This window comes from Tyto alba, unplaced genomic scaffold (genome assembly GCF_018691265.1).
Source record: "Tyto alba isolate M040663 unplaced genomic scaffold, T.alba_DEE_v4.0 Super-Scaffold_29, whole genome shotgun sequence".
Classification (NCBI taxonomy): domain Eukaryota; kingdom Metazoa; phylum Chordata; class Aves; order Strigiformes; family Tytonidae; genus Tyto; species Tyto alba.
The window spans coordinates 7,932,189-7,947,701 of record NW_024881303.1 but is presented as its reverse complement, the minus strand read 5'-3'; positions in this window follow the sequence as shown (position 1 = coordinate 7,947,701).

Here is a 15,513-nt window from a genome sequence, read left to right as displayed (position 1 = left end):
CGTAAGGGAAACCAGACAACCAGTCAGCAGATGCAGCGTGAACCGTGCGACACTCTTTGCATAAGTTATAACCCAGAGCAGAGGGAAAATGCGTTTCTCAGAAGGAGACGTGGTTTCAATTTCATGCAGATTTCTGACTTCTACAGCTAGTTATGACCCGCAGGAATGTTCTGAAAGAGGTTTCTTTTTCCTTTTTTTTGATCCTTCTCGTCCCTCCTACCAAGCCCTTTGTTATTTTACAGACTGGACCACGAGTTTCTCACACAGAGCAAGAAAGATTTGGAAATAAATCCAAAGATGAAATTGAATGGACTTCACTTGTAGTTAAAATGTAAAGGGGACCAAACTATTTCACCTGATCCAAAATTGAGAACTGTTTCAAATTCTGGGTTTTGGTTTTTTTCTTTTTTTTTTTTCCCTGTTTTGACATTAAACCACACTTTCTTTCTAATGATACAGTTTCTTAAGTGTTTCTACCTAACATTTCCCCAACTTGGATCTCGCTGAAACACAAAGGACTTGAGGTTTTATTTGTTTGTTTGTTTGTTGTCCCACAACACATTAGAAAATGCAGTGCAAGCTTTAATAACTATGTCTGTTTTAACATGCCTTTTAGAGGACTGTAGGCATTTATGGGGGAATGAGGTAATTAATATATTACTTGGGCATGCAAAGACAAGTTGGAAGCAGCTGTCTTTCTTCTTTTGATATGGCAACACAATCGTTAAAACAATGGATTCTTATATCTTTTTTTTTTCCCCTCTCTGTGTTCACAAACCACTCAAGTTGCTTGTTTAAGTCAAAATTTTAAGAGCTCACCATATGTTCAGGACCAGTAATTTCTCAATCAAACACACTGTTCTTTCTTACTTATTTGAAATAGCAAAATGAAAATCAGTATTGTAATCCCTTTAAGGAAATGTTGATATTCAAGTAAACTCAAGAGCTCCCATGTTCTCATTTCAGCTTCTAAAAAATTACTTGTATAGTAGATCCATTTTTTTTTCCAGACTCAGTTTTTCCACCCATTAAGCTAGAACCACAGCCCTCACAGATGCAGTGAGAAGACGTGAGTTTAGCTGTTCCAGCCAGCTGTGAGAGGTGTCAGGTACCGCAGAGTCTGGGATCCACAGGCAGAAGAAGGAAGGACGGGGTCGCATGGCTTCCTGCCTTGCAGAAAGCCAGGTAGGTAGGTGAGGGGGGATGCCTAAATCACTATTTCTGAGTTGCAGGGTCAAGGAACTGATTGTTGCTCTAGGCAGAAGTAAGCACTTTGCCAGCTTGATAACAACAGAGCTGAGACACAGATTACAGTTCCTTTAATTTTCTTCCAGTTAATTAAATGATCAATTGCAGTATTGGCTTCCAGCCATGGCAATGCCAGCTGAAATGAGCTCTCCAGTTTATGAGAGGCTAATCAATAGGCATCATTTGCAGCAGTGATACGGGTTTTTATTTTAAAGCCAAATATTAAAATGCAAAGGCAAAATACTGCTGTTAGTCACAGCAAATTGAGATATTCTCCTGCCCCAAAAAAATCCCAGTGAGGGGAAGAATGGCACAAGTAGTTACAGCTTTAGCTTGGGTTGTATTTTAACTTCTCTGCTTACCATAGACTTCCTGCTTGACCACAGACAAAACACTTAGGTCCAGATACGCAAAGATATTCAGGTAACCGAGATAAAAATCAGTGGGACTTAAATGCATAAATAGTTTGTGGATCTGGTTCTTTGGAAGGGAGACTGAGTTCTCCACTTACGAATGGGATAATAGGTACTTTCCAGGAGAACTGCAGAAACTCCCGTCACGGAACACAAAGACCAAGCAAGAGCTGAGGGAAGGCAGCGACTGAACAGCTCCAGGGTATCTGACCACAAAGCAGCATCTGAGCACTCTGCCCAGTGTCTTCTCCTCAGTGCTACCCGCCTCAGCCAGCAGTAACAGAGACCAACGTCCCCTCTGATCGCTTCCAAGCTGTTTCTTGGTTCAAACTCTTCATTCCCAAGGACTTTAGCTGGAGACACTGTGGAGTGCAGGAAAGGTGAAGTGCAGGGTGGTGAAACAAGGACCACAAGTGCTGGGTCATCAGGGCACTTTGGCAGGTGGGAAAAATCAAAAAAAAAAAAAAAAAAAACCACAAATAAATAGCTGAGGCATAGAATGGACTGGGAGCATTCCAATATTGTTAGTGAAGAATTTGGCAATCCTGGCAGATTAAGGTAAGAAGTAATAAGCACAGCATTTTAGAGACCAGGAAAACCCTGGGTTCCTCTGTCAAAAGATGTCAACACAGGATGGAAGGAATTTGCCAAGGAACTGAGTAAGCAAAATTCAGAACCATAATGACAAAGTTGGTGCATCAAACCTCTCTTTGCTATCTGAGATCACATGTAATGAAACTGTTTATCAATAAGAGGCAACTCATGAGCGTGGGAAACAAAGATCTCATAGGAACTGGATCTAGATAAGAATGACCACAGACCTCACCATTTTCAAAACCAAATGAAAATTTGTTTATGCTGCCAGCTTTTGCTCAGTGCAAGCCTTTAGTACATATAGGTATTCATGCACCCAACAGAGAGATACGAGAGATATACACACAAGCTAATCTTTTTTCTGTTGTCTTGGAAAGGAGAAAAAAATTTAGTTCATAGATGTACTTTTCATTTCTAGACAGATGAGAAGCCCTCAGTTCATCACGAACAAAATACCTCACCAAAAAAACTAGACAGCAAAGTCAGAAACCAGTTAAATTTCATCACTATTTCATGGTTGCTGCATTTATTTAAAAAAAAAAATGCAACAGGACTATAGCAATAGCATCACTACTACTTATTTATAATACTAGAACAGCTACACAAAACTGAGAGAAGACAGTACTGCACGAAATCTCCTCCAAGTAAAAGCAAGCATAGGCCTAAATACAGCAGCTCATGGTTTATTGATAGGACTAGTGGCTGAACATTAAATCATCTCCTCCCAAAGCAGTAGCAAAAGAAATCTAATTGGCAGAATAGAGCATAGTTTCTGGAGAAGAATCCATTCTGGTGTAATAGGAACACTTTTGCAGGGTTTAAAATTGATTTAAGCTTGAAAACAAAAATCAACCCCTTAGGTACCAAGATCCATAGGAGACATTATCGAGGTGAACTGGGCTGAAGAATTCACAAGCCAAAGAATCTCAGTAGCTGTTAGAGGCGTATGTATCACTATAATTTATTGGGCAGGAACGCACAGTCTATGTCCAGAGCACCTCACCCTCACCCACCTGCCAAGCATCCCTGAGGCTCAGACAGACAGAAAAAGGACTGCCAGGGACAGAGTTAGGGGGAAGGAAACACCTCGGTGACATCTCAGGCTCCTCTATAGCCAGCCTCCCTGACTGAGCAGCCCCTCTTAGGGCTGTGATCCTGCCTCCCCGCGGGTACGTGCCGGGGGGGGCAGAGCAGAGTCTGTGCGAGGTGCCCCCAGCGCGTCAGGCTGCAGGAAGGGCAGGGACAGGCAGGCTGCTCCAACTGTGCAGCTCCTCAGTGGAAAACTGGAAACAGAGAAGCATAGCCACAATGATAAAGCTCAACAGAATACACCCCCTCTTCCCTCAAAATGCAGACACACAGGCTTGGCTCAATCCAAAGGTCAACTCCTTGCCTCCTCAAGATCACGTAGGCAGCCAGTCAGTTTCTCAGGGGTACATCCCAAGTTTCCAAATTCACAGATCTGTGCAGTAACCACCAATCTTCCTAGCAGGGATCTTTTACAGACAAAAAGTCCCTCACATGTTTTCACCCCATCAGGAAAACACAAGTAGCTTGCATCATGCAACTTTTATTATTTTACCCTGTAAAGCAAACTTGTCTTAAAAAATGGGCTGAAAATGACTTAAATGAGCTGAAAACTACCCAGAAGCAATGTTTATTTTGCAAAACATAGTCATCTTATGTCCAGGAGACCTCATTAATTTAAAAAGTTTCCGCATGACCTCAGAGTTTCTGTAGCGTGTGTGAGCGCCCTGCAGCCTCCGCTGCGTACGATGGTAAAGAAATTGCTACTGCAGCCCCTTGGAAAGAGTAAGTTCTGTCTATCATATCTGAGACAACACAACCCATTTATTTTTTAAAGTAAATTATAAAACTGCACATCTCAGTACAAGTACTTAATTGGTGCATATGCATGCTCACCTAAAAAATGCTGCTGACCAGATGCTGGTCACAGGGTTATGGCCTGTGTCAGACACAGGTATGCTTCCTGAGATTGGATGTGGCCAGCTTTGAAGTGCTAGGTGTCAGTGAAATCAGGCCAAGCTCTTGCAGGCTCACAGGAGGGGTGTGAGGAAAATATAATTTCCTGGAGTTAGCTAACACAGCTGACCAGAGAAAGTCAATCATCTCATTGATTAGTATCTCTCCTGTTGGCCCTCTCTAAGATCTCCTGCCTGGGCAACTCCTCCCAAATGCCTCATTGCTAAATAGCAATTAAAGCATACATACATTAGCAACTCCATATTATAAACTTGCATACAAGCCACACGGTGCTGCCAAGCCTGGCCGTGACAGTGGGACTCTGCCTCATTCATTGCTGGCTGCTTTCCCATGCCAGGAATATCGATCAGTCACTCTGAAACGACGTCAGAGTTCACGGCCCGTTATAACACGATTTTGACCTTTACAAAATGACTGCAGCCTCCGCAGGGTGTGTGGTGTTAAATGGGGCCAGGTTCAGGTGGCTGTCCTTGTTCCCTGCTCCCAGGCAGCTCCTGCCCCAGCAACTGCTTTCTTCTCCGCTTGACCCAGCCAGAAGTTGTCCTTTCTCATTGCGGATGATGGAAAGCATTCATAGTCCATCATACATGTGATGGCATATTGCAACTCCCCGGTTAGTGCTTGCTGCAGCACCTGTGCAGGCACTCATGCTGCCTGCAGAGCCCGGCAGGGCAGGGAAACCCTGGGCTTTCCCCTTCAATATTCACCGTATCTCCAGGAATATAGGGACCAGTCGTGGAAACCTGCGTCTCCATTTACCTCGCTGGGTGTACAGCAATTTGGAGTGGGGTTTTTGTGAAGCTGAGGCAAATGTGTTTTTTTGGGAGGCCATTGTCTGCAGTGCCTGGGGAGAGAACCAGGTGTGATAACCCGGGCAGAGCGGGGACTCTCTCGCTGCCAAGTCGAGGGGATACATGTGGCAGAGGGAAGGATGGGCAGTGAGTAGGTGCTGACCCTGTAACCCCTCCCACACACAAATAATCTATGCTCTCCCAAGTAACATCTGTGACGTTTTGCTGTGGCAGGCCATAAACAGCAGTTCCCCGGGTACAAAACGGGACGCTTCTCCAAAGCATGTTAAGTTTGAGTCGGTCTGCCAGTGCTGATGAACACACGAGCTTCCAGGCAAGCCGTTCCCCCTTTGCTGCTCCATTTCTTCTGTATATCAGCACGGCCAAGTTCATTTCCCTGTAGTGAAATAAGGAGATATAGAGTCATTTTAAAGTCCTGGAGACCTGTGTGAGAGCAGGGTGAGGGCCCCCTTGCTTGTTTACACACTGTTTTGGTGGAAAAGGAAAGAGACAAGACTGGGAAAAGGGAAGCTTTCCTGGGACATCCTGCTGAACTGCCCTTGGAGGTCCCCGAGCTCCTAAACCATGCGGGGGACGTGTAATAGGATGGAAGTGTTCAGGGAGCACAGGGATGGTAAACACATGACTCAGGCATGAAGTGGTTTCAGCAGAGGGATAGTAATGCACAAGCAATAAAATGGGACCTACCAGCACAATATTTCCTGTTAACCACATACCAGACTTGCCCGGCTTTCCAAGGAAAAGACACCGGGGGGAGGAAGGAGGGATCTGCTGAGGAGCCATAGCTCGACCGGTGCCAAAACGTTACCTTAAATGTAAAAGATGAGAAACTCCTATCACAGCCCAGAGGGGTCTGGGTACACACAAGAGCTGCAGCAGGCAATAAAACATAAATCAGGGGTGGAAACGGGGACAGCACTGGAGAGAGCCAGGTGAAAGCCCGCAGCCTGGCAGAGGTCCGGGCAGCGCTGGGGAAGTGACCTCCCAGTCCCGCGCAGAGCCCGAGCGTGAGCTGGGGCTTTCCCAGGTGGGGTCCCCTTGGTTTTCTTCTCTAGAAAAGAGAATTTGTGTTGGGGCAGGTATCCAGGAGCTGCTCGCTATGCACTGCTGGTTTTGGAGCTGCGCTGCCATCACTGCCATCAGGAAAGCTGGCCTTGCGGGTTGCTTTAATAAATGTTTTTGGCAAACAGCTTTTTAATGGGATCTTTTGCCTCTGGAGGATGTGACGTGTGGTAAGTCTGTCTGCAGAAACACTTGCCTGTCTGTCTGCAGAAACAGCCCAAACATGGAGTTTTCTCCTCAATCACACCAAAAAAATAAAGGTGTTTTTTTAAATTAAAAACTCACGTGTTTTCACGGAGCACAGAGACGGCGCTGTCAGCCGCTGGGGGAGAGATTTTCTCTCCATCACACACAGCAGGATCTGCTGCCAGGCTGCCATATAGTAGCTGCTCTGAGTGCCTCTGTTTATACTCATGGAATATATTTTTCCCAATGCCTGGATTTAGTGAAGTCCAGCACTTATGGAAAGCCACCGGATATTAAAAAAAGGCACTAGGATTAAAACTGTAAAAATGTACAATATTAATAGTAGCACTGATTTTTAAAAGAGTTAACATATGTAGAAAATATAGCTGACCACACTTCATAACTGTTTAAAAGATGAATGGTATTTTGTGGCAAAATACTGCTCTCTGTGACAGGTGGGGAGGGAGCATCTGGGGCAAAGGGACTCAATGACATAAATTTGTCTTCCTGTGTATTTTGGAACATGATTTATTTCTATTCATTGAAATGACAGCTTTTCTGGTAATTTCTTCCTTTCCCAGCAAAGAAGCCTTAATCTCCTTACTGGAAATTGTACTATTTATGCAGAAAATCCTGCCTCTGAGATTGCTTGAGATCACGAGTTATGTAACCCAAACAGATGGAGCTGGAACTTTTTTTTTCAAATGTCAATTCACATTATAATCCCAACAGCCTGCAATCATTTATCAGCTCATTTCCAGCATAGAGAAAATAGACTGAGGATTTTAAATGTGCATTTCATATACACTTACACAGGAACACTTATGCCAGTGACAAGACTGTCACTAAATACTACTAGTAGTAATAACACTTATTAAGGACTTTCCTCATTCTTGTAAACAGAAGGACTCTTGTATGAAACACATAATAATATGTACATGATATTATGACCGTCACCCTGCAAAGACACGTATATGGTTGTACTTACACATTGGATAGACGTGATTATCTGCAGTGCTGGTATGAAGTTAGATCTGAGAGTAGCTGGGAAATCAAACCAGTGCGTAAGCGGGAAGGAGGATCCAGAGGAGAGCTGGAGAGAAGCAGGCCAGGGCAGGGCAATCAGTGTGAAGAACCTGATTTATGCTGTCCTGTTCAATTCTTGAGCAATATTAAGTCTTATAATGATGAATCATTCATCTAGCTCCCAGTTGATCACGTGCATACACTGTAGAAACCAATATATAATATACAATACATAGTTTTAAAATTCACATTAGCTTAATAGTCCTTCTGGTAACACAATCAGACAGATAAAATCCTAAAAGGCTCAATTACACTTGCAGAGATTTTATCATGTTTTGTTACTAATGTGGCTGATCTTATTTCATGTGAGTTTAAGCTAAAGTGAATCAAGACCACAGGATAAAAGAGGATGAAAAGGGATGGGAGGAAAAGGTATCAAACAAAAGTTATTCCAAAATAAAATCAATATAAATGGAGTATCTAGGTGTTCTTAAAACTGAAGAGGGCTTGATCAGGTGAATTTGGAAGGAAGAATAGAAAGAAAGAAAGAATAATTCTAACCTAAATCTAATTTTCTATCAAGCTGAAGTTCAACCAGGGCTAAAAAAAAAAAAAAAAAAAGCCAACAAGTTTAAATATAGTCTTACTCCAACCACATTATATACTTCTATTCCATTCGGTGGGAATTTCCCCTGTGACACACTTGCATATTTGGGCCCAAACTGTAATCTAAAGCTCAAACCGAGGCAAGGAGCTTTGCTAGAGGAGAGCTTTCAAGAAAACCTCAGGAAGCCAACGCAGAGCTCCTGGTATGACGCAGTACTTTCTGCAAAAGCAAAACCAAAACAGAGGCACGGTGCAGCCGCCGAGGCTGGGGTCAGGGGTCTGTGCACGAAGCTTGACCCGCCGTGGCCCTGGCTGTGTGTTGTGTTTGGCTGTTATTGCACAACCGCCGCTCCGTTCCGGCACGCTGCCTTGTTATGCTGGGGTTTGCCAGCAAGGGGTCTGGGAGGCTGGAATGGGCTCTGGTCCAGGGAATGTAGCAGAGACCCCAAGATCTGGTCTGTCTCCAGCGCTTTCTGCTACCCTTCCACATTCGTGGTGGCAGTTTTCCCTCTTTTTTGGGGCCGCTGTGGTGCTCGCCGGCTGGGAGGTCATTCCCAACGGCACACCTGAGCGGGATGCTGTGAGAGCTCACCTCCATGCTGCAACTGGGGATGACGACAAGAGCCCAGGCCCCGTCGTAAGACAAAACCTTATGTTTTGATCCCATCTTTCATTTTGCTAGAACCTGAAGAGTTCCTCTGGTGAATGCTTTCAGATCGAACCTGAGAGCTTCTTGCAGCCAAGCGCTGCACCATCAGCTGTTTTCAGGTCTCACCACTGACAACAGATCTTTCACTAAGAATAAAAACCAAGCCATCAGGATTTAAGCATTTAAATCCAGATGTGGTTAGGGGCTCTAAATTCCCTCCTCCCCTCAAAGTTCAGTTTTTTTCCTCTCATATTTAAGACTGCAGGGACTGAAGCATCAACTGATGGGAGTTGTTAGAAAGACAATCTGACAGTAGAAGCAATGCAACATTTCAAAAACAATTTTAGCCCAGGCCTTGCCATTTCTTATATGCAATGCTATGCAACACCTTGATCTCCTTTCTTCTGGGCTGGGGGCTTTACCTACTTAGTACTACTAACGTGAGAAAAAATATAATGTGTTTTTAATTCATTCTGGATCTTGGCCAGTGATTAATTTAGTCAGAAGGTTTTCTATTAGCCAAAACTTCAAAGATCCCATATTGTTTTTCACAAGGGAAGAAATGAGCTTCTACTCCTGCTTGTAAATATATGTAAATGTTTAACCGAGCAGGATTTTGCTCGGGCTTATAAAGCGTGCTTTCTTTAGAATAGCCTTTCCCTGGATGATGTAATTTACTTGACTGGGTATTTTCTATGCTTGCACAACTGTGTTAGTCGATCTAAGTAGTTTAATCTAAGCACCAACCTGGCACTTGCTTTGCCAAACAGTTATTCAGTGCTCTGCAGAAAAGGATTGTTATTTTAGGGAGGCAAAAGGATCATTTCTCTGTGCCCGAGATGACTTTCAGATGGATGTTAGTCTGTTTATGTGTAACTAGGTCTAAAAGCCCCAAGGACCGATGGGCTGGATGAGCCAGATACTGTGTTAGCAGTTACGTAACAGAAACAGCACTAAGAGGAGAAAAAAATGCTGCTTTTTTCCCCATTGTTATGATGACAGTCCAGAGTCAGATGATTTAAAAGGCATAGAGATGATTTTAAAGGGAGCATCCACAGCACTGACCATTCTTTCTAAATCTTTAGCCCCAGAGGGCTCTTAATATTAGAGTCTGGGTTTGTAGGGGCCAGGGGAAAAAATAAGAGGAGAAATAAAATGTTTATTTTTAGTAGAAATTATTCTATGACAGGGAAGAGGTGATAGACTGTTATCTTTCAGGAAACATTTTGTTTAAACCTAAAGCACAGACTGCAGGTTGCAGAGTCAAGTCATCTCCACAACACACTCCGAAATGCCTCAACATCACCCGGTCAGTCTGCACTTAAGGGTGAGATAATTACAGCTGTGCTCTCTGAATGGGGGATTTTTTTTGGTTCACTGATCAAAAATTTATTTTAAATCAACCTGAAATGAAAATATGACCCCTTGTTTTGTTAGGGTTTTGGCAAAGTTGACATTTTCCTTTTTTCACTCAAAATTATTAATGTAATTCAGGCAATATTCAAAAAACCCACAGTTTTTCTTTAGGACTAAGGAGATTTTAAGGAAAAAAATCATCATGAAGAATTTTGCTATTGTAAAAGTACTTCATAAATTCAGATCAGGTACTTGGTCAACCCAAAACTGCGTGCTCCTGCAGTGAAATTTCTTTCTGGGCTTCTAGTGATCTCTGAATTAATATTCAATTCCTTAATATTTCTGCCTATTACAGACATAGATTTGATACATCCAATCACATCTCCCTCTTGTGGCTACTTCCCAGGACTAAAACAACCTGCTATTTACTCTGCATTATATGGGATTATATAGGTTGCTTCTTTCACTAACACTTCAGTGCCCAGCTTCAGGCCCCGCTGATGACAGTACATGGGTGTTTGAGAGGCTACGCCACCATTTCTTGCCCCTGTGCTTCCCAACAAGATGCCACCAACCACACCTTTGTGCCTGGGGACACCGATGTCAAACTGGAGGTTCCGGCCAGCCCCACGCCAACCAGCTCATCCTTTAGACAAGCCAAGAGAGATGTTAGCAAAGAAAATGCTTCTGTATCTGCAGGATGGGCAGCCAAGCAAACCCACTAACTAGACAATCCTGAGGAAACATAGCCTTTATAAGAAGTTTTGCCCTGCAGAGCTCTTGCGGAGATTTCGCCCTAAATTACAGCATTTTGCTGCTCCCCGCTTGCGTTTTACAAATAACCGCTTTTATAACTACATTTATTCTCCTGCTAACGGTTTCACAGCAAATGATATTTCATTTTGATGAGAAAGCTTTTGAGCAGAAGCCAAATCGCTCTAGGCAAAGCAGATTTTGTTTTCCTACAGTTTAATCAGTAGGAAATTAAGAGGCCAACATTGTGCTGCCACAGACATGGAGGCGAGCAGCCGCCTTTTCTCGGGTAAGTTTTCTTCTCCCTCACTCCCCGGGACATAACTGGGAGTCAAAAGTCACACTAACATAAATTTGATGGTCCCAATCCTCAGCCCATGAAATCAGTGCTGTTCCATCAGGAGCAGATTTACAGCCTTCATCAGTCAGCAGGTACACAGCATCCATCACATAGTAGTCCATGATCAGCCAACCTCTCTAATTTGTTAAAAAGTCCATTTTGCCTTTTAAGAGGTAATCAAGGACATAATACATATTTCTGTTTATGTCCTTGCCTCAAGCAGCTTCTGGCAGTTGGTAGGACAGTATGAAAAGCCACTGAAATTATATATTTTTTTTTCATGCTGTCTGAAAGGGTCAAGGCTGGCTGCTCCAAGGCAAGGTGTTTCTAGGCAAACATTAATGTGACACTCTGTTTGCAAGGGGTGACTCAGCCACATAAATATGTGCCTTTTATCATACATTTCTAACTCTGTAAAAAAACAAGTTTAGGAGACTTCAATCTCCTTATTTCACTGTGGAATTCAACTCAAATTCTCCATCCAAAAGACGTTTATCTCACAGGTTTTAGCTAATGTCAAACTGTATAGACTGAATGATTTCTGAGAGGTATGTATTTTATGTAGGAAATACAATACCTGTGTTGCTTTAAAAAGGACCCAGCATCATTATCTAGGTGATGGTTTTCCAGCACATGCCTGAAAGATGACGAGGGACCTGCAAATCCTGCAAAGATTTGTCCCCATAACATATTATTTTACAGCAAAAGACCAATTATACATCCAATGCTCCAACCTAAGGCACGAAAACTCCTCACTGGGACCCCAGAATCTTTCCGGAGGACTTTTATGGGGGTCGGTAGGGAGGAAAGTTGCCAGCAGCCATTGGTTCCTGCAGCTGCAGGGCTTTAACAATCGGTATTTTACATGGGGTCATCTGAGGTTAAGAGCAACAGGGGCCACGTTGGCTGAGGCTCCTCCTGCCCTCTTCTGATCAAGATCAAACTGAAACTCATTTCAGTGCTGGGCCTGACCCCCCTGCTTCAGCCCCGGGGTGTGGGAGAGGATTTCCCACCCGCTTTGCCGGGTTTTTGAGGGGAAACACTTGCAAACTCCAGCTCTTGCCCCGGCTCTCCATGCGGAGCTTGTGTTCGAGCAGGCTCAGCCTGCTGAGACCCGGCAGGCAGGAGATGCCCACGCTGGCCGGGCACAGGTCGGGTGCGAATAAACCCCACGGAGATGCAGGGGCTGAGCTGCCTCTGACCCCAATCGGGTGAGCCCCGTGCTGGCAGCGGTCCCCTCTGCAGCATCCAGAGCCCCTGGGGGGGGGATGATCAGTGCATTTGATAGGGAAAGTGCATCTTCCAGCACTGCCTCAGCATTAAACAGCTTTCCTGGGAAGGCAGCCGCCGCTAGCTGATTGTAGGAGAGGAAAGGAGAGGGTGGTGGCATGGAAAACCCTGTCACCTTTCTCCAGGTTTCCTCATCTTGAGAGTCAGCACTCTATCATATTGCTGGTGGAAAGTATTTAAAGACTTCTTAATTAGCCTGTGGCCTCAGACAGTTCCTGTGCTGACTGATAGATGGGTCTGGGTGATACCACAGGGTTCATTTTGTCAGATGGAAAAAGTTTTCATGTAAACCACAGCAAAACCTTGTGTTTGCCTGACTACCAGGCGGGCTGGGGGGGGGCAGTGGGTGGAGGTGGAGAGGGGGCAGTCGTGTCAGACAGGATTTCTTGTGCGATGACCTGATAGGAAGCTACAGGCTCTAGATGAGCTGGATTTCAGCAGGTCTCACCTCTGAAGTGTTTCTCCACTCCTGACTCGTGGTGCCTTGAGCCATGGTTGGTGGGAGGAGGATGGGAATTGCTGCTCGGAGAGAAGTCGCTCAGCATCTGAAACAACCATTCTGTGTTTTTCCCACCACATCCTGCTGCGTAGCTCATGGCCAGGGTAGCTGAGGTTTTCCTCCTCTTTTTGGGTTTTTGTTTTTTTTTTTTTTTTTTGACCTGAAGTCTCACACAAGCCTTTTTCTGTAGGACCACCCCCTATCCTGACCCATGCCTTGGGTACCACCACCGCAGCAGCTCCACCTCAGCCCTGGCCTGCACTGGTGCTCCTGGCCACAGTCCTGGGGGTCAGAAAAGGACCTTTCATCCATTTCATGTCAATGGTGCAGACCGAGTTAAAGCTTTTAACCACTTGCTACAATTATTGTTAAATTAGGTAGTTAACTCAGCTGTTTACTCAGCTGAGAAACCTGCTTTTCAGCTGGGACACCTAGCTGCTTGCCCCCACGTTTGGGCCAAACCCCAAGCAAATCCAAGATACAGTTCCTGACTTAGAAGGGGATCCAAAACCAGGGGCTTGGGGACTTTTCCTTGCTGCTCCCCTCCTCAGGGGTGTGCTCCCCATTCCTTATTCAATTCCCCCCCCTTGTCTGTTGCTCATACCTCTGTAGGGATGGCTTACAGAGCTGGCTGATCCTGCCTGTAGCAGGGCTCCCACCTCCTCCCCCTCCTAGCCCCAAGCACACTTCCCTCCTGCACCCCCCAGATCCTTCAGCTGGCATGAATATGTATAATGCATCTCGGGGCTTTTCCCTATGCACAGGGGTGCCCCGAATACATCTGCATCTGCTGATATGCATAAAAAAAAAGCAGTTGTATAGATGTATGTGCACACATGTGAATATGGTCACATATTACAGGGACATGTTTCTCCCACAGGTGTCCAGAAAAAAGTGATCTCAGACTGCCTGTTGCTGATTTTTCTCATCTTCCTTCACACCCATGCAGTAGAGACTTTCACAGGCAATAACAACTGGAAATGGGTTTCTGAAGAAGTTTAAATTAAGAATATTTTCCTCTGCTTAGGCAGGCATCTTGACAATGTAATTCCTAAATATACTTTATTGCTATTAAATTTAATACCCATGAAGGATTACATATCTGCTTCATTGCAAGTCTGGCAGGATTAGGAGAGTAGTGTCTGCTTAATGTTTTTAAAACATCAAACACTAACAAAGCCCTGAGCAAGAAACCTTTTCTAAGGGCTGCAAAATGCCAAGGGTCTGGGTAATTGCACCATGCCAGGAAACCTGACGGTGTGCCTTATGAGGAGCTTTGCAGTTCAGCTGCCAAAGCACACGGTGACAGACACAGCCACTGCAGAAATTCTCTCTGCACCCAAATACTCCAAATTCTGCTCCCTGGCAGCATAAAACCACTGCCTTCAACCCAGGCAGCTGGCCGGGGAAGTGGGAGCTTGCACCCCTCTACAGGATGAAGAATCCTGGGATTTGGGGTTTAAATAGTACTCGCAAAATTCACATCACAAGTTACTGTTGGTGGTCATCTCCCTCTTTCTCAGATCTACACATGGAATGAAATTCAGTTCCCCTAGTCCCAAAACTACAGATTTGTAGTGGCAATGTTAAATCCTCCTCAGAGCGGGAGGTGCAGCCCAGGATGGGATGAGCCAGGCTGGCTCGGACCCTCCTGGCATGGTGAGGGCACAAGGCCCTTTGAAGGATCTGTCTCTTTAAAATGATCCTCAGTTTCTTAAAAGAGGCTGAAAGTCAATATTGTTTACGCTAATTAATAGCCTCTCCAGCTCAGGCACCAGCCTTAGGCAAATCCTCCCCAAAAATCCCCTGGAACAAACACCACTACTTTGATGATAGTGTATGAGGCGACTTGCCTTGCGTTACAGTAAATTGCCATGTGGGAAGAGCAAACCAGCCTCGCCGCTTCCCCGCTCCCTCCGGAAAGCTCCTGAAAAGCCCCCGCGCAGGCCTGGGATCCTCCACCCTCCACATCCACTGCGCCCTGCGAGTCGCAGCCAGTCACTGCTGGGCTCTGAAGTGCCCAGAAACACCACACGCAGGTACAACACAGGGGCAGGGAAACAAATTTCTGATTCAGCTGCTATGAGGACGACTCTGGCATCTATAAAGATGAATTAGCTCTGGATATTTCCAGGTGTAAGGTTCTGGCACTGGCACCTGTAAAAAGAGAAAAAAAAAACCACAACACTTGAGCTACATAAATGTTGTTGTTTTGTTTCTTTTTTTTTTTTTTTTTAATATATATATATTAATATTATTATTGTATTTTTCTTTTTACAGCTAATGAGTATTTGCCCTGAGGGAAGGGAGCATGCATGGTAGGAAGGCTGCTCTGGAGGCACCTTTCAGGCAGAGCTGATCTGTAGAAGGTGAATGACAGGGAAGCAGCATCTCCTGATAGGTACCAGATGGACACAGAGAGGATTCCCCCATCCCTGGCAAGATGTGATTGCCAGGAATCCCTAGAAAGCTCATTTTCTGCTACAAAGAAGAGATTAGAAACCAAAAATTACTCTAAGAGTTGCCCGCAGAACTCCAGCAGCAGATTTAAATGTAATCTCCAATTACTTCTTCACCTCCACAGTTCAAATTCCTCATAACTGTTTCCTTTACATCAAAGACAGAGAAAATTGAGAAAAAAAAAAAATAATCAAAGCAGCAAACAAATCATGAAG